Below are 20,787 nucleotides of genomic sequence, written 5' to 3' on the forward strand. Positions count from 1 at the left end.
TTCACTGAGACTGGCTGCTTGCTGGACCGGGTCGCATATTTATGCCTGCCCGGTGCCTGGTGTTCTGTTTGCCGTTCCCTAGTCGTCAACACACTACCCTCAAGTACGGATGAAGAGATTCGGAGAGAGACGTGCAGAGCCCTTACCAGAGCCAGGCCGCCTAAGTCTAACATCTCAAGAGAGGAGAGGATGGCCCTCAGGAGATTACGAGAAGATTACGACATAGTGGTATTACCAGCAGACAAAGGGAACTCCACAGTCATACTGCAGAAAGGTGACTATGACATGAAGATCCGGCGACTTCTGGAGGACCCGGCTTACAAGCCACTACAGCAGAATCCAACTGACAGGGTGGACAGAAAAACCAAGTCTCTGCTGAAGGAAACTGGCTGGCCTGAGAAAGTTATCAAACAACTGAAATCCAAGGCACCAGTACCACTCAGACTCTATGGACTACCTAAAGTCCGCAAAGAGGGTGTACCACTACGACCCACTGTGAGCAATATTGGGGCAGCCACCTACCCAACTGCAGCTTATCTCAAGAAAATGTTGGCACCGTATGTGGGGAAGTGTGCACACCACATCCGCAACTCACGGGACTTTGTGGAACGTCTTAAAAACCTACGTTTCTCAGATGCATACTTAATGGTCAGTTTTGACATGGTGTCCCTGTTCACCAGAGTGCCCCTTAAGGGTACGCTTGACTTAATCAGTGAGAAGTTTGATGGAGCTGTGCTGGATCTGTTTAAGCATATTCTAACATCGACTTACTTCCTATGTGGAGGTCAATTCTATGAACAGATTGAAGGGGCGGCGATGGGTAGCCCCTTGTCACCTGTAATGGCCAATCTGTTTATGGAGAAGTTCGAGGACGAGGCTCTTACAACTGCCACTTACCAGCCAACATGCTTCCTGAGATACGTTGATGACACATTTGTCATTTGGCCCCACGGTCGCGAAAAACTGGAAGACTTCCTGGACCACCTGAACTCAAGGCATCCGAATATTAAATTCACCATGGAGCTAGAAAAGGACGGTCAGCTTCCGTTTCTGGATGTCCTGGTGAAGAAGAAGGCGGATGGCACCTTCAGCCACAGTGTGTACCGAAAGCCAACACACACAGACTTATACCTACAAGCCGACAGCTGCCACCACCCAGCACAAAAGACCGGGGTGCTTAGAACACTCATACACCGAGCCATGACACTGTCTGACTCTGACAGCCTGGCAGGGGAACTTTAACATCTTCAAAAAGTGTTTTCTAACAACGGATTCTCATCCAGGGACATCCGCAGAGCTCTACATCCCGCCAGACGTCAGGATGCACCGGAGAACGAGCAAAAAGAAGAAATCAAGAAGCTGGCATTTTTACCGTATGCTGGGGCTGTTTCTGCCAAGATCAGCAGAATACTAATGAAACATAACATCAGGAGTGTCTTCTGCCCACCTAGCAAAATCAGGGCTTTACTTGGAACAGTCAAAGATGACCTGGGCGTTAAGGAAGCCTGGCATTTACAATATTCCTCGTGAATGCGGTATGTCCTACATTGGCCAAACGACTAGAACGGTGGAAATCAGATGTAAGGAGCACCAGCGACATACCAGGCTAAGGCAGGCCACAAAATCAGCAATAGCAGAACACTGCCTAGATTTGGAACATTCCATGGATTATGAGAACACCAAGGTCATGGTTCAGACCCCCAGGTTCTGGGATAGTGTCATCACTGAATCTATAGAGATAAAGATGGCACAAAACCTGATTAACCGGGAAGCAGGATACCAGCTAAGCACTGCATGGAACCCGGCATTTGAACTGATGAACCAATACCGGAGAAAATATGTTGCCAACACCAACAACGAGCGTCAGACATCCGCACACTGCGGGCACGAACCAAGAAGGGAACACCAGGAAGCCTCAGCCGCAGTCGGAGGCGGCCAGAGCGGGCGCGGACGGAATAGAGAACGTCCAGAGCGGCAGGGCAGCGCCACTCGCGGGCGCGGACCGAAAAGGGAACACCAGGAGGCCACCACCGCAGATGGAGGCGGCCACAGCGGGCGCGGACGGAATAGGGAACACCTAGAGCCACAGGATAGAGCGACTCGCGGGCGCGGACCGACTAGGGAACGGCAAACAGAACACCAGGCACCGGGCAGGCATAAATATACGACCCGGTCCAGCAAGCAGCCAGCGAGACTATCTCGTTCTGTGTTAGGGTTGATCAGTGCCAGGGGCCCGTTCACGTCGGACCACCCCGCGTACTGTAGGCCACTTCTCTTCCTCCGCACCTCCTTTAGGTGCCGCGCCACTGCACCAACGGCGCACGCTAGGCCGTAGGGCATTCCCCCTCTTCTGTAGGACCTACTTGTTAGCCTTTTCTTTTCAGAAAAAGCATAATTGTCGTGCCCACCCACACCTAATAAAGCTCCTAAAACACCAAGATGGCAGATTCCGCCGGTGTTTCCCCCGCCCTAACCCGCAGCAAGGCTGCAGCTAAAGAGGCGCGTGAGTCGGCTGTTCCCGTCGACGTCAACGTCCCGCTTGCCGCCGTTGAGGAGGTGTTGGCCGACAAGGATCAGCAGATCGCTTCGCAAGCGCAGGAACTGCTGAGCCAGCGTCGATTGATAACCGACCTCTGCGGCCCAAGTGAGTCCCCCACGCGGACAAGTACCCTCCACATCACGCTACATTCACCTGCAACTGGTGACTCATGCACTACCGTCCCACTGCGGCAGCTGATTCCAACGGCGGAATCAGCAGCTGCAGATGCGGACACAGAACAACACTACACTGGGCCCTGCCGGGTGGAGGGCCCACGACGCAAACAGAGAAACACCACGCAAACAAGCGAGCAACCACACTCGCAAGGTAGCCGAAAGGCGCTGCTGCCTACACCAAAGCCCACACTTCCGGTTAGGAACACCAACATAACAACAAACACGACCCGACCTGCGGTCAGCAACACCACACAAGAACCAACCGCAGCTACGCCTGCACAACAGAAGATTGGTTTTCCCCCAGTCGTAATACAAAACTACGGGGACCTCAGTGTCCTCAACACAACATTCGCGGAAAGGCACACACCTTGCACGCTACACACGAAGTACTCTGGGGATAGGGCCTCACTGTACGTATCAACTAACAATGAATATAAAGATCTCCTTATCTTCCTCAAAGAAAAGGGGATCGAACATTATACGTACAGGACTGCCGAAGAACGGACACAGCAGTACGTGGTAAAGGGAGTGGACCCCAGTACCCCAAACACCACAGTACAAGCGGCGCTCAACTTCCTAGGATTCGACTGCAAAAGTGCTTCCAGGATGACAGGCTTCCGCTCCCACCACCGTCTACCACACTACCTGGTCGAGATGGCCGACACGGCCGCCTCCCGCGGCCTTCTGCAGATAAAAAGCCTTCTGCGGATGGACGTAAGGGTAGAGATATACGAACCGCCACAGGTCCCACAACAATGTAACAACTGCCAGCGGTTCGGTCATTCGGCCCTCCGCTGCGGCCTGGCACCCCGTTGCCGCGGATGCGCTGGCAATCACGCATCCAACGCATGTACACTAATCCACGAAAACATACGCCGTTGCGCCAACTCTGGCCAAGGCCATGCGGCCAACTACAGGGGCTGCGACGTGTACAAAGAGGCGCAGAGGCGCAAAAATCAACAGTCGAAGCCCCCTAACGTCATAACACGTCCAAGGCCCGCACCAAACCCTGTCAGGAACGGAGTGTCGTTCGCCATGGCTACACGCCCTGGAGGAGCGGAGCAGGCCGCGGAACCTCTGCGCCCAGCACACGCACCTAACACAACTGCTGCGACAACACAGTCGTCTCAGCCAACACACAACACTACAACCACACCGGTACCAACACCAGCCCCCAAAAACAACACAACCCCACCCCCTGAAGCCACTGCCTGCCAACCTACACACGACACACAGGAAGACACACTCACACAAAGAACCCCGAACCAAAAACCCAGAGAAGGCGTAGGCGACCACGTGGAAACAGGAGCGGGAACACACGTGCACCACAACAAAGTACCCAGCGAAAACAAAACACTGACACGCAGACACACAGTCAGCAAGCCAGTGATACCAGCACACACACTACTCCACCCGTCACCACGTCTGACACACAGGCACCTCAAAATGTTCCACATAACAACAACACAAGCGCCAGCCCACACATAACGCCAAAACCTGCACCAGCGGCCGTCAACACCACAACCGAGCCACAGGCCGACACACACAGCACCAACACAACACTTGAGGGTTTATTGGAAACAATATTCCCCCATCACACGACCGCTCAGATCTTTAACAAGATCATGGCGGCCGTCACCACACTCTTCGCACGGTTCTTGACTGCTCAACCTGGGCAGTACTGGGCCGCCATACAAACAGCGCTCACCACACTGTTTACACCCATTCGTGGATAACACGCCACACCCCGCCCCCATCGCAAACAACCAGACACTGACACAGGTCCTGTTCTGGAATGCAGACGGGCAGAAGGGCGGAATTTGCCGCGCTCATGGAGCGTAAGGGTATCCTTATCGCACTACTGAGCGAAACTAAGCTCAAACCACGGAACCAACTAAACTTCACCGGCTACTGCGTCTATCGTACCGACCGACCGGACGGCTCCGGTCACGGCGGAACAGCCATCATCATACACAAAGACATAGAACACACAAACATAGTGCTCCCTGAACTTGAAAAACTAGAGGCAACCGCCGTCAGGGTCATGTTCAACAGAGCCTAACACTACACTGGTGTCAGTATACAACAGCCCTAAAAACATTAAAACACGCGACATCAGCACAATACTCAACATATCACCGCGCGTAATAGCCGCTGGAGATCTTAACGCAAAACACCCGGACTGGAACTCACGAATACGAAACTCCAATACGAACACGCACTAGGACGAAACTACATCACACTAGCGCCGACCGAACCGACGCACATTCCCTACCGGAGGGGGCACAGGCCAGACGTGTTAGACATGGCCCTCATCAAGGGCATAACCACGACACTCAACGTTGCCGTTGAAAACGATCTGCCCTCAAATCACCAACCCGTTATACTGTACATTGAAGAAACACTGCAGCACATGGAACAATGCAGGATGTTAGACTACAGGCGCGCGAATTGGACCCAGTTCAAGGAAACGCTTGACAGTCGCATCCCACCCACCCACGCGATTAACGAGACAGCCCAAATTGACGAGGCAGTCGAAACCCTCACCGGCGCCGTCCAGGACGCAATAGCCGACACCATACCAATCCGCACGCCACAACAACACAGTGCTGCCCTGCCCCAGGAAATCCTGGGCCTGATCTCAATGAGGAACCGCCTTAGGAGACATTGGCAGCGTACCAGGCGCCAGCACTTCAAACAGCACATTAACAGGCTCCAGGGTATAATCCGGGAAAAAATGCAAACATTTAAGACACAACAGTGGGACCAGAAACTCGAAGGGCTGGACACCACGCGACCTGGCGTGTGGCAGCTAGCCCGACACTTCACCAGGGAGAAACTGTACACCCCCACGTTACAAGGGCCCGACGGACCAGCATATTCTGAGGAAGAAAAAGCGGAACTGATGGCCCTCACACTCGCAGCGTCATTCACACCGAACCTGGATCCCTCAGACCCAGCGTTCACACTTGCTACGGACCAGGAGGTTACACGCATCTTGGCCCAACCAGCGCGCAACATCATCCGACAAGCTAGTACAGCAGAAGTCAAATGGGCCATCATGCATACCACCGCTAGGAAGGCCCCTGGTCACGATGTCATTCAAAACCGTGTCCTCCAGGAGTTCACGGACAAAGCTGTAGACTACCTAACACACATCGCGAATGCCATACTCAAGCACCAACACTTCCCCGCCTTTTGGAAGACGGCCAAGGTCCTGATGTTCAGGAAGCCGGGGAAAGACCACTCCCTCCCACAAAATTACCGACCCATCAGTCTGCTGAGCGCGCTCAGCAAGATCGTTGAGAAGGTAATATTAAAACGACTCACCAGGCACTGCATCACAAACGACTCCCTGAGACCGGAGCAATTCGGTTTCAGGAATCACCACTCAACAACACAACTCCTCCGCGTCGTTGAATACATAACACACGGATACAACACAAACAAAGCAACTGGGGCGGTGTTCCTGGACATCGAAAAGGCTTTCGATCGTCTATGGCACAACGGCCTAGTACGCAAACTTAGCGACGCAGGGTTCCCCGACGGGCTCGTACGTCTCATACACTCATATCTCACGGACAGGAGTTTCAACACCGACGTGCAGGGCAAACAATCGACACGACATGGTATACAGGCAGGAGTACCCAAAGGAAGTATCCTAGGGCCCTTACTGTTTAACCTCTACATTAACGACCTCCCAGCTACACACAACACGACGGTAGGAATCTACGCGGATGACACCGCCATCCTTGCGCAAGATTGGAAGCCGTCTAACATTAACTCACGATTACAGACTGCACTCAGAACGGCGGAGCCTTGGCTGGTGAAATGGCGTGTTAGAGTAAACGTCGACAAGTGCGAGGCCGTTCTGTTCACTAGAAGACTGAAGCAACTGCGCAAACATCAGCATTGCAACCCAATAACACTACACACACGCCCAATACGTTTCCGCGAGAAGGTCAAATACCTCGGTGTCTGGCTGGACAGGAAACTACTCTGGGGGGACCACATTCAACACGTGACCAACAAAGCTAACGCGAGGCTCAAACAACTCTACCCTATGCTTAACAGGCGTAGCACACTGAACAGGAGGGTGTCTAGGTCCATGTACATGACACTTATTAGACCCCTGATGGCGTACGCAGCCCCTGTCTGGGGATACGCTGCGCCAACTCGCCTGCGCCGTCTGCAGCTCATACAGAACAAAGTACTCAAAATCATAAGCAACGCTCCGCGCCACACACGCATCGCGGACCTTCACCGGGAATACCGGCTAGATACTATCTTGCAGGTATTCCAAAAACTCTCCACACGACTGTACAATAACACGAGACACTCGCGCAACCCGTTTATCCTTTCTCTGGGTAACTACGACCACAACCATAGATGGAAGCATAACAGACCAAAGACATTACTGGCTAGGAACTAAACATCTATGATCCATAGAACGCTAACACGACAGTGCCTGCGAGCCCCTGCAACACAGTTATTAGTGGAAACCCGGATGTTCGACCAGCCGAAAAACAGGCAACCGCAGGGAAACCGTACTGTATACAGCACGCAAACCAGCCACACACACCCCCTACGCCGTCTGTGAGCCGATCTATGACCCATCGCCCACTAATCTACAACGACCTTGAACTGTTGCAGGGACGCAGCGACTGCAGCAAGCGCCGCAACAAGCTCCAACAACGACAAAGGTAACGATGCACGATACCTCGAACTAACATAACCACACCTTGCATGCACTGTCGCAGATAGCAAGCCGCTACTGCCCTTACTACCCGTCCTACTGTCGTAGAGGTTTTTTTCCCTTGGCTCTTGCCTTAGCACTTTTTTTCCTCTGCCCTTACAACCGCTACCCTTCGATCGCTTTCGTCCACTCTCTATCTCCTGATGGACCATGTTAATGAGTAATCTTACCCAGACGCATGGATAACATCACAGCCCGCATCCTGTGACTCCTGATTCAAAAACTAACGTGTTATACGGAGGTGACAGTAGAACTTTTGGTTTCGTCACCACGTTGGTGTAGGCGTGGAGGGGCCCCATCCTTTTTTTTTTTTTTTTTTTAGCAAGCAGCCAGTCTCAGGGAACACCTGATGAAGACGTCAAGTAATGACGTCGAAATATCGTGTTTGGAAGACGCTGATATCCGGCAGGAAACCCGATTTCGACGAGACGTTACTGAAGCTATGTTTGCGCAATGCTAGTTGTAAGATTATTGTAAAAAGTAAGTCACATCTGAACGTTTGTAAAATCATTTCATTACCAACAGTAAATATTTGAAGCGTTTTCAGAATATAATTAATTTATGCCAGCAATGTTGCATTACTGATTATAATCCATCCCAAAAACCATTAACGTAAAACTTTGCAAAAATTTTATTGTTGTCAAGAAAAAGTGTAACTAAGAATTACGTAACTTCAGTCAAATTAATTAAAGAATAACGTCAGCTATGCTATTAAAGAATAACGTCAGCTTTGGTAATAAATACAGCCACTTATTATGACAGTCCACCAGCAGTTAATAGAGTGTAGTAAACCAGAGTAAGTATATTCATGTCGCAGTTCGATGTAGCAGCCAGATGGCGACCCAGTAACAGTAAAAAAGGTAAGGAACAGTTTTGGGTTATTGCAGATAACGACTGAGGGCCACGACGACGACACATTCTATGTTTCGTCGAAATAATCAGAAAATCACTTTTAATAAGCAGCAATTAAATTTGTATGCGAAGATTGAGAAAGAGAATAAATTTCAAAGGGAAGATTGCATTTGTTATTATTAAGCAAGAGATAGATATCCTAGGGAAAGGTTTCATAGCTTATTGTAGAAGGGAAGGATGCGTAAAAAAAAAAAAAAAAAAAAAAAAAAAAAAAAAAAAAAAAAAAAAAAAAAGCACATGTAGAGGAGACGGGAAAGTTTCAAGGGTGCGTGGTATAGCCATGAGAGTGCTCCTGCTGTCATACAAAATCACACCACAGGCCATAGCTCCAGGTGTGCATCTAGCACATAGACAGGTCTATTGCTGGCCCTCAACTGATGTCCTTCTAACCAGCACACGACTATCACTCGCACCGGATCACTGCAATGAGCTCTCCTTTAACACCAATGAAGTCGCAAATAGAGGTGTTTTGGGGGCAACGGAATGCATGCCAGAGGGCATCTGGCTCGGAGCTGTCCTTGAAGTAACCGATTTGTAACAGTTCGTTGTGTCACTGCAGTGCCAACTGCTCCTCAAATTGCTGCTGCAGATTCAGTACGATGTGCCAGAGCCGTACGCCGAACCCAATGGTCTTCCCTCTCCGTGCCGTCTAAGGCGCCTTGCCACGGATCGCGCGGCTGCCCCCGTCGGAGGTTCGAGTTCTCCCTTTGGCATGGGTGTGTGTGTTGTCCTTAGTGTAAGTTAGTTTAAGTTAGATTAAGTAGTGTGTAAGCCTAGGGGCCGATGACCTCAGCAGTTTGGTCCCCTACATAAAAAAAAAATTAAAAAAATAAAAAATGAAAAAAAAGTGTCTTCCCTCTCGGTAGTGCCATGTGGCCGTCCGAAGCTCGGTCTTCTTGCAACCGTACATTCTCATGACCACTACTGCCAGCAGTTATGTACAGTGGCTTAATTCCTGCCTAATCTTTCTGCAATATCACAGAAGAAACATCCTGCTTCTTGTATAGCTATTAACGATCTTGTTTAAAGTCAGTGAGGTGCCGATAATGGTGTCGTTGTCGCCTTAAAGGCGTTCTGGACTAACATAACTCACCATGTTCAATATGAAAGGTAATTAACGCTCATGACCGCTAAGCTTACTTTTAAAGCAAACTCGATTTGCATTCTCATAGCGGCGCTACGAGCGCCACTCTTACCTGACTGATACGAAATTGGACAAGACATCATGTTTCAAATGTAGAAACACGCCTACCAACTTTAGTTTTTGTTGCACAACTCCTTCTTGATGTTACGATTTTTTCCGTCAGTCTCGTAATCCATACACCCTAATGACTGAACGGGTTGTATAAGTAAACTGATAATTAATTCTAAATTAATTGAGTCTACAACCGATTTTGTTCTTGATTTCAAAGCCGTTCATGATAAGAGTGTTAGGCTTTTGAATAAGAAACAAGTCTTAGAACAGAACTTTTTCTCACCAAAAGCGATTTAATTTTTCGACTGAAAGAAAAATTTTACGTATTTCAAGGGAGTTATTACAAATGCACATTCAATCGTTTCTTTTATTCCAGTCTTTGATCACAATATAAAGTCCTTCGACGATGACCGGTTTCAATCAGTAATGGCCATCTTCAGACCCGTTTTACACCATGTCCTAATGTGATAACGCCGTAATAGCATCGTCAAAACATGTTGCTTCAGTTGGGCCTGACAGTCGTTAATATGTTTAACTACAAGTCATGGTTAAATGTACAAAAAGAAAACAGGAGAGACGAGGACGACCGGAGTTCTAAGTGCCCATTGAATATCACTTGCTGGCGTGGCGTGAGCTCGTTTGTGCTTACCTTGCGTCGGCGGCGGCAGTGGCGGCTGTCGGCGCGAGCTGTGAACCTGAGAATCTATTCTAAAATCTCTCTCAACTGTTAAATACCAGTCGAATATATTTCCTACGTCTTCGGTGAAGCCGAGACTAGCTAAGTTAATTGGCATGGTACACGCTACTTGACTGGAATAGTGCGTATGTCTTTGCCTGCCAGGGTAGCCGAGAGCGCTAATGCGCCGCTTCCTGGACTCGGATAGGCGCGCTGGCCCCGGATCGATTCCGCCTGGTGGACTAATGACGAGGGCCAGTGTGCCGGCCAGCCTGGATGTGGTTTTTAGGCGGTTTTCCACATCCCACAAGGTGAATACCGGACTGGTCCCCATGTTCTGCCTCAGTTACACGACTCTTACACATTTTAAACACGTTCGCACTATTCCATGGCTTCCACTAGATGTAGAGAGTTGGGGTACACACATTCCGTCCCGGGGGCAGGGGGGAGGGGGTACGGGGTGGCGACAGGAAAGACATCCACCCACCCCTTAAAATTAACATGCCAAATCCGGTTAGCCATAACAGCAGACCCCACAAGTCGGGATAAATGCTTGGAAAGAGAGAGAGAGAGAGAGAGAGAGAGAGAGAGAGAGAGAGAGAGAGAGAGAGTGTACGTATGTCTTTGTCCTCAAATCGCTCACAAGGGTTAATTGTCAGTACTCGGTGCGATTCTCTGTACTAGGAGACTTTGCAGTTTAACTGCTTATGAGTTAAGACGAGCCTGTGAACAAGTGTTCACATAATGACTGTCGCAATCGTCTCAGCGCAGCTCGAGTCGTTTTGCTCAAACATTCGACGATTTCTGCAAAAGAAGAGCCAGTTACTTTGTCTGCAATTTGCTTATATCAAAGCTGGTGGCCTTGCATTTTCTTTCTGGCCGATCAGAGCGTTCGTACTTTGTTATAACTCCACCCACTAGAGTTTTTGTAGCTTATCACTGGCGTCATTTCTTTCGTAGGGCAAAGTTTAACTTTTGCTATGTAATACTGAGATAAACAGCCTTTTCTTTCATGCAAGTTTTTAATGCAGGTGGCTACAGTGAGGCACCTATGTATGAGTTGGGTTCCTGCAGACGTTTTCTCTCCAGACTTTTATCTGGCATCTCCCACCGTGTTCCTGTAGAAAGGTTTTCCAAAGGGTCGTCGTTAAAAGCAGGGACAAGGTATGGCTTTTGCCGATGACCTATGGGGTGACGGCGGCGTCTCATTGTGTCTGCTGGATGCCCCATGGTGAAAGGTGTCGGCGTACATGGGATGGGCATTGCCATCGTAAAGTTCTCTTTCCCTCAGAACTGCACCTCATAGCTCAGGTTGGGGAAGTTACTTGCGTCCAGTTATTAGTGTGAGTATTAGTGGTTTATATTCATGAAATGCTGGCTTATTTTTACACCATTATTTTAATACCATTCGTTCAGTTTCACGTAACTACGTCGTGTGACATATCGAGTTAAGCGGAATTGTTTCAGGAATTCAATTTAAGGTGTGTTATTTTTTTGACACCTTACAACCTACCTATACGAAGTGTTTCAAAGTCTTTATGGCAAACATCTCGGAATAAGACGAGGGGCTTTCAAAAAGTAATGCAACACAGTTTATTCTCAGCCAATTTCGGTAGAAAAAAATGCAGAAATGTTGTGGGGCATCGTGGAACATTCCCGCTTCAGCCTCTGTAGTTTCATGAAGTTCTGATAGGTGGAAGCACTATACGTAGACTTTAAAATCGCGTCTGTAATGGAGGTGCGTTCCAAGCAGGGATCTGTCACTGAGTTTTCTTTGATGGAGAACCAGAGCATCATGGATATTCATAGACACTTGCAGAACGTCTATGGAGATCTGGCAGTGAACAAAAGCACGGTGAGTCGTTGAGAGTGGCGTCTGCCATCATTGCAAAAAGACACGCAAACGTGTTCTATCTCCCACGTGCTGGCCAGTCTCACACAGCTGTGACTCCTACAATGTTCTAAAGTGCGGACACTCTCATTCGAGGTGATCCATGGGTCACAGTCAAACATCGGACAAGCGATAAAACATGGGTTCATCACCTAGAACTAAAAACAAAACGGCAATCCGTGGAGAGGCGCCACACTACCTCTCCTCTGCAGAAAAAGTTCAAAGGCGCACCCTGAGCCGATAAAGTCATGGCGACGATTTTCTGGGACTCTGGAGGGATTATTGTGTTCGATTTCCTCTCTTATGATGGAATGATCAACTACAAAGTCTACTATGCCAGTTTAATAAGCCACGGCTGCAGAATACCAACACGAATTCTTTACAGGCGAATGGAAAAACCGGTCAAAGCCGACCTCGGGGAAGATCAGTTGGGATTCCGTAGAAATGTTGGAACACGTGAGGCAATACTGACCCTACGATTTATCTTAGAAAATAGATTAAGGAAAGGCAAACCTACGTTTCTAGAATTTGTAGACTTACAGAAAGTTTTTGACAATTTTGACTGGAATACTCTCTTTCAAATTCTGAAGGTGGCAGGGGTAAAATACAGGGAGCGAAAGGCTATTTACAATTTGTACAGAAACCAGATGGCAGTTATAAGAGTCGAGGGGTATGAAAGGGAAGCAGTGGTGGGGAAGGGAGTGAGACAGGGTTGTAGCCTGTACCCGATGTTATTGAATCTGTATATTGAGCAAGCAGTAAAGGAAACAAAAGAAATAAAAACTTTGAGGTTCGCCGATGACATTGTAATTCTGTCAGAGACAATAAAGGACTTGGAAGAGCAGTTGAACGGAATGGACAGTGTCTTGAAAGGAGGATATAAGATGAACATCATCAAAAGCAAAACAAGGATAATGGAATGTAGTCAAATTAAATCGGGTGATGCTGAGGGAATTAGATTAGGAAATGAGACACTTAAAGTAGTAAAGGAATTTTGCTACTTAGTGAGTAAAATAACTGATGATGGTCGAAGTAGAGAGGATATAAAATGTAGACTGACAATGGCAAGGAAAGCGTTTCTGAAGAAGAGAAATTTGTTAACATCGAGTATAGATTTAAGTGTCTTGAAGTCGTTTCTGAAAGTATTTGTATGGAGTGTGACCATGTATGGAAGTGAAACGTGGACGATAAATAATTTGGACAAGAAGAGAATAGAAGCTTTCGAAATGTGGTGCTACAGAAGTATGTTGAAGATTAGATGGGTAGATTACATGACTAATGAGGAGGTATTGAACAGAATTAGGGAGAAGAGAAATTTGTGGCACAACTTGTCTAGAAGAAGGGATCGGTTGGTAGGGCATATTCTGAGGCATCAAGGGATCACGAGTTTAGTATTAGAGGGCAGCGTGGAGGGTAAAAATCGTAGAGGGAGACCAAGAGATGAATACACTAAGCAGATTCAGAAGGATGTAGGTTGCAGTAGGTACTGGGAGATGAAGAAGCTTGCACAGGATAGAGTAGCATGGAGAACTGAAACAAACCAGTCTCTGGACTGAAGACCAAAAGAACAACAACAACAACATGCCACCCTCAGGAAATTGGAGAAACGACTTCAGAGCGTTCATCGCCACAAAAATACAAACGAAATTCTCATTCTCAACGATAACGCGAGGCCTCACAGAAGTCTGTGCACACGTGAGGAGCTCACAAAACTTCACTCGGTGGTTCTGCCTCACCAGCCCTCATCTCGCACCTTCCGACTTCCATCTGTTTGCACACTGAACGATACACTCCGCGGGAAGCAGTGCATGGATGATGGGGAGGTTTTAGATGGAGCAAGACATTGGATCCTACGTCGACCAATAAAGTGGAGAATTTGAGCATACATGTCCTTCCTTAAGGTGGTGAAAAGCCGTCGCATTAAACGGAAATTATGTTATTTTGTAGCCAAAACAGTGGGGAATAATAGGGTGTATTGGAATCCTGAAAAATACCAACTTGCTTTCAGAAAAAAAGTGTTGCATTTACTTACTGAACGCCCCTCGTCACGTCATGGAGAACAGCTTTCGTTAGTGACAAAATGTTCGCTGACTCTTCCCAGACACGCCAGGCGTCGTAATACTGAATTCGACGGCCCTGGGGCGCTGAGATTATCACATTAGTAGGATATCCTAACGAGTTGTGCTGCATCTGCATACTGTCTACCCCAGTAAATTGACAGAGCGATTTTTAATCAGGAAACCTTAAGAATGAGTACGTTTAAGTGGAAAAATATGAAAGGGGCGATCAAAAAGATCCGTCTGAGGGCGTTGCTGCAGCGTATATGCAAGGCAGCGTGACTCCGATGGGGGTGTACAAGCACCGAAATATTGGCAAGGGATTAGTGTGGTAGACGGTCTTTCCGACGTGCGTGCAGTAAAAGCGGAAACGTCAACTGTGGCGACATCATTGCCAAATGTGTCCAAACAATAGCAACTTGCTGTTGTGGAATGGTGTGCTACGGGGGGTTGCTGCTGCTTCGTAATAACGCACGTCCCCATATCGCACATGTCGTAACGCAATAGTTACGCCAACTCAGGCAGGAGGTACTCGAGTCCCCCCCCCCCCCCCCTGTACTCCTGATCTCTCCTCATACGATTATCACACCTTTGGTTCCTTAAAAATAGCCTTGGAGGATCGAGAACTCCTACCGGACGAAGACGTGGAAAGGCTGTTACGGAGTTCTTCATGCAGCATGACACGGTATTTTACCAAACAGGTATCTTCAACCTTCTGCCTCGGCGGGATGATTGCCCCAATGCTCACGGTGAATTTGCCTGATTGGCATATCGATTCTGGATTTTATGGCCTTCGATTTCAAACGTTTTGATTGCCCCTTTTATTTCACGAGAGAAGTCCCGAAATTAAGTTTCGTCATTGTTTTTCATAAGCAAAGCTTATTAACAGAGAAAAATACACCTTCGTATCGCGAAGTATACACCTTATACTATTTTTCGATATAATTGCCACCGACATTGAGACACCTGTCGTAGCGTGCAATCAGTTTGAAGAAACCACTCTGTTAAAACTCGGTGTCCCGAGATGCGAGGAATTTTCATACAGCTTGCGTCCCCTCAGCATTGGTTTGCAAGTGACATCCCGAGAGAGCGGCTTTCGATGCAGGGAACAGGCGAATGTCCTGCGGCGCAAGATCGGGGTTGTAGGTCGCCTGATCGAGTCTCTCCTATCAGAGGCGACGAATCTGGTACTGTGCGAGTCTTGCTGTGTGTGGTTTTGCGTTTTCGTCCAAGAGCACATCACCTTCACTCGCTCTTCCATTGGCAACCATGTTGTCAGTACATGTCAGTCTGCCATCGTTATAACCTTGGGAACGTTGGTTTGTCGCTACTCTCTCTTCTTCTGCAATTCCGTCATTTCTCGTCCACTGACGCCCCTTCCGACGCTGAACCAGCAATGTGCGTGGATTCATAAGACTTTTGTTTGTGACAGGTGGTGTACTATTCTCTCTTTAAGAAACAATGACGAAAGTTATTTTAGGAAAGTCCAAAAAATGGCTCTGAGCACTATGGGCCTTAACATCTGAGGTCATCAGTCCCCTAGAACTTAGAACTACTTAAACCTAACTAACCTAAGGACATCACACACATCCATGCCAGAGGCAGGATTCGAACCTGCGACCGTAACAGTCGCGCAGTTCCGGACTGAAGCGCCTAGAACCGCTCGACCACCGCGGCCGGCTAGGAAAGTCCCTTGTTTAACTCGACCTACCACCTCTCCCAAGGAGCAGAAGATTGACTTAAAGGCAACACACGTTGATACGAATGCTTCAGAGCACCCATGCCCTCATGCCTCTCAGGGTCATAACTAATAATTAAAGACGCCTAACGTTGCCAGGAAGCATAAGCGACGTTTTGTCTCTAACAATAGTTGTTGCCCATGACGTTATCTGTCACCACTAGCCGTTTGTCGCGAAGATTTTGAGACATTCTGTATAACACAGTATCATCTGTAAAAGGTCACTGAGCTTCCAACGTTATCCGCCAGATCATTCAAATTTATTGTGAACGGTAGAGAACCTATAACACGTCCTTGGAAGGTATGTTCGAAGTACTTTTAAGTCAGAAAATTTGCCTCCGTTAAGAATGGCGTTTCCTGGTAACACTTCAGTCCACTCAGATTGTGGTCAGGTATTCCGTACATTCTATTTTGTTTATTAGGCGGCAGTATGGAATCGTATTGAACCTAGCAGAAGTCAAAGAGCACGGCATCCACCTAAGAGATGCTCTCTATAGAGTTGGAGTTGTGAAGTGTGTAAAAGCGTATTGATGCGGTGAATAAGGTGTAACATTGCATTTTTGATACCGTGTATCTGTAAGAAATGAAAGAAGCGGAGCTCAAAAGAAGCTTGGAACCAGTGTTTGATACATCTGGATGCCACCAAGGCGTTTAAAGAAGTTTGCACCAACACCCGACGAACGAATCTCCATCAACGACGTCATGTGCCCTCACTCCATGAAACATTGGGAACATTGTTGTTTGATTTAGACGTTGGCGAACAGGTGACGATCAGTAATGGTTCACCATCACGCTCCTCCCATTTACCGGTCACACACTGCGTATGGAAGACCTTCTATCATCAGCATTCGAACCAACTACAGGGTGGGGCATATAAAAGTGTCCCAGAGAACAGATTTCCAGGGTGCAAAGAATCACAGCAGAGGAAAGGAAATACAGTACTAACAGTATTAACCTGAAACTTCCTGCCAGATTAAAATTGTGTGCCGGAGTGAGACTCGAACTCGGGACTTCATTCGCATTTCCCGAACTAAAGGTCCCGAGTTCGGGTCTCAGTACGGCACACACTTTTAATCTGCCAGGAAGTTTCATATCAGTGCACACTCCGCTGCAGAGTGGAAATTCCATTCTGGAGTACTAGCCTGGCACTTCTGGGCCGTGGTCAGCAAGTTGCTGAAAATTGTTCGAAGCTGGGCTGATGGAATTGCTACAATCTCATAAGGAATGTTCTTCTGCAGTTCTTGGATCTGTCAGTGTGCCATTACTTTGGGTGAGGAACCCTCAGATCTAAGGTGTATCCAACAACTCTCATAGTCTCAACAACTCTCATAGTCTTCAAGAACTGCACGGCCTAGAGCCCCTTGGTCTCGGCGTAGCGTCTTTCATTAGCAATCAGAACGTCCTCGGTCCTGTGTTTGAAACCCACCACCGCTTTAATTTTGATTAATAATCAGCATTGGCAGCCGAAGACTTCCGGCATAAGAACTCGCCCGGATTTTGCCAACGGCCTTGTCAAAGAGGGGTCTCTCTTGTCCTTGGGGTGGGAAACTGTCCCTAAAGGCGGAAGAATCAGCAATGATCAACGGCATGAGGATGCAGTAGGCAATGGGAACCACTGCATTAGAGACACACAACGTGTATCCACAGCATTTGTGGACTGCAATTGAAAAAGTGTCATGATGACCTCTCCACTGCCAAAAGATTCCGGAATAATCTCCCATTCTGAACTCCGGGAAGGGTTGCCAAAGGAGAAAAGCTTCAATAACCAACGAGAGGATAACGATCTACGAGTCGGGGCTTGGGATGTCAGAAGCTTGAACGTGGTAGGGAAACTAAAAAATCTCAAAGAGAAATGCAAAGGCTCAAGATATAGTAGGGGTCAGTGAAGTGAAATGGAAAGAAGACAAGGATATCTGGTCGGATGAATATAGGGTAATATCAACAGCAGCAGAAAATGGTATAACGGGCAAAGGATTCGTTATGAATAGGGAGGTGGGGCAGAAAGTGCGTTACTGCGAATGGTTCTGTGACAGGGTTGTTCTTATCAGAATCGACAGCAAGCCAACACCGACAACGATAGTTCAGGTAAATATGCCGACGTCGCAAGCTGAAGATGAAGAGATAGAGAAAGTATATGAGAATACTGAATGGGTAGTACAACACGTAAAGGGAGCTGAAAATCTATTAGTCATGGGGGACTGGAATGCAGTTGTAGGGGAAGGAGTAGAAGAAGAGGTTACAGGAGAATATGGGTTTGGGACGAGGAATGAGAAAGGAGAAATACTAATTGAGTTCTGTAATAAATTGCATCTAGTAATAGCGAATACTCTGTTCAAGAATCACAAGAGGAGGAGGTACGCTTTCAGTTAGATTTCAAGGTCAGACAGAGATTCCGAAATCATATGCTGGATTGTATGGCGTACCCAGGAGCAGATATAGATTCAGATCACAACGTAGTAGTGATGAAGATTAGGCCGAAGGTTAAGAATTAGTCACGAACAAAGAGTACGCAAAGAAGTGCGATACAGAAGCACTCAGGAATGACGAGATACTCTCGAAGCTCTCTAAGGCTATACATAGAGCAATAAGGAATAGCTCAGTAGGCAGTACAGTTGAAAAGGAATGCACATCTCTAAAAAGTGCAGTCACCGAAGTTGGAAAGAAAAACATAGGTACACAGAAGTTAACTGCGAAGAAACCATGGATAATAAAATAAATACTTAAGTTAATCGGTCAAAGAAGGAAGTACAAAAACGTTCAGGGAAGTTCGCGAATACAGAAATACAAGTCGCTGGGGAATGAAATGAACACGAAATGCAGGGAAGCTAAGACGAAATGGCTGCATGAAAAATGTGAAGAAATCGAAAAGAAATGATTGTCGGAAGGACTAACTCAGCATTTAGGAAAGTCAAAACAACTTTCGGTGAACTTAAAACCGAAGGTAGTAACGCCAAGAGTGTAACAGGAATTCCACCGTTAAATCGATAAGAGAGAGCGGATACGCGGAAAGTGTACATTGTCTGATGTGATAGAAGAAGAAACAGGAGTCGATTTAGAAGACACAGGGGATCCGGCATTGGAATCAGATAAAATAAGGCAGAAGGGCTAAATAACATTCCATCAGAATTTCTAAAATCATCGGGGGAAGCAGGAACAAAACGACTATTCACGTTGGTGTGTATAATGTATGAGCCAGGCGACACACCACCTGAGTTTTGGAAAGAGATCATCCACACATTTCCGAAGACTGCAAGAGCTGACATGTGCAAAAATTATCGCACAATCAGCTTAACAGCTCAGGCATCCAAGTTGCTGACAAGAATAAAATACAGAAGAATAGATGACGATCGGTTTGGCTTTAGGAAAAACAAAAGCACCAGAGAGGCGATTCTGACTTTGTGGTTGATGACGAAAGCGAGGCTAAAGAAAAATCAAGACACGTTCGCAGGATTTGTCGACCCGGAAATCAAGATACGTTCATTTGTCACCCTAGAAAAAGCATTAGACAATGTAAAATGGCGCAATATGTTCAAAATCCTGGGAAAAATAGGGATAAGCTATAGGGAGAGACAGGTAACATATAATATGAACAAGAGCCAAGAGGGAAAAATAAGAGTCGACGACCAAGAACGAAATGCTCAGATTAAAAAGGGTGTAAGACAGGGATGTGGTCTTTCCCACCCTACTGTTCAATCTGTACATCGAAGACGCAATGATGGAAATAAAAGAAAGGTTCAGGAGTGGAATTAAAATTGAAGGTCAAAGGATATCAAATGATAAGGTTCGCTGATGACATTACTATGCTGAGTGAAAGTGAAGAAGAATTACACGCTCTGCTGAATGGAATGAACAATCTGATGAGTACAGAATAGAGATTCAGAGTAAATCGAGGAAAGGCGAAAGTAATGAGAAGTAGCAGAAATTAGAACAGTGAGAAACTTAACATCAGGATTGATGGTCACGAAGTAGATGAAGTTAAGGAATTCTACAACCTAGGCATCAAAATAACCTAGGACAGATGGAGCAGACTACCACTGGCAAAAAGGGCATTCCTGGCCAAGAGAAGTCTACTAGTATCAAAGACAGGGCTTAATTTGAAGAAGAAATTTCTGAGAATGTACGTTTGAAGCAGAGCGTTGTATGGTGGTGAAACATGGACTGTGGGAAAACAGGAACAGAAGGGAATCAAAGCATTTGAGATGTGGTCCTACAGACGAATGTTGAAAATTAGGTAGACTGGTAAGATAAAACATGAGGAGATTCTGTGCAGAATTGGAGAGGAAAGGAATATGTGGAAAACACTGACAAGGAGAACGGTCAGTATGATAGGACATCAGGAAATGACTTCCATGGTACTAGAGGGACCTGTAGAGAGCGAAAACTGAAGAGGAAGACAGAATTCGGAATACCTCCAGCAAATAATTGAGGACGTAGGTTGCAAGTGCTACTCTGAGATGAAGAGGTTGGCACGGGAGAGGAATTCGTGGTGGGCTTCATCAAACCAGTCAAAAGACTGGTGACTCAAAAAAAAAAATTACCAAATGCATCCAGGACCAAAGTACTGATATTTTTTCCTGGCAGCCGAAGGACAAACGGTACACATCCATCAGGGAATGAAGAATGTGTATCGGTCGGCAAGATTGTGGAAAAGCACCGTTGTGGAATGATGCGGAACGTGCTGTGTTAGTTCTCGGTTCAACACAAGACGCCGGTCGGCCCAGCTCAAGTGGGAGGCAGTCGAGCACCAGACCTATAGTCCTGATCTCACCCCATGACGGGATTGTCACACCCTTGTTCCCTGAAACAAAGCCATGAAGGGTCGACGGTCCCTGTCGGACAAGACGTGC

The 20,787-nt window shown here is 47.2% G+C and overlaps 1 protein-coding gene across 2 annotated transcripts in view; it reads right to left on the bottom strand.

The window, feature by feature from the left end:
- LOC126416259 (medium-chain acyl-CoA ligase ACSF2, mitochondrial-like) overlaps window positions 1–20,787 on the bottom strand; it is a 254,749-nt gene that overhangs the window by 128,688 nt on the left and 105,274 nt on the right. The window lies entirely within an intron of this gene.

Source organism: Schistocerca serialis, chromosome 8, assembly GCF_023864345.2.
Source record: "Schistocerca serialis cubense isolate TAMUIC-IGC-003099 chromosome 8, iqSchSeri2.2, whole genome shotgun sequence".
NCBI lineage: Eukaryota > Metazoa > Arthropoda > Insecta > Orthoptera > Acrididae > Schistocerca > Schistocerca serialis.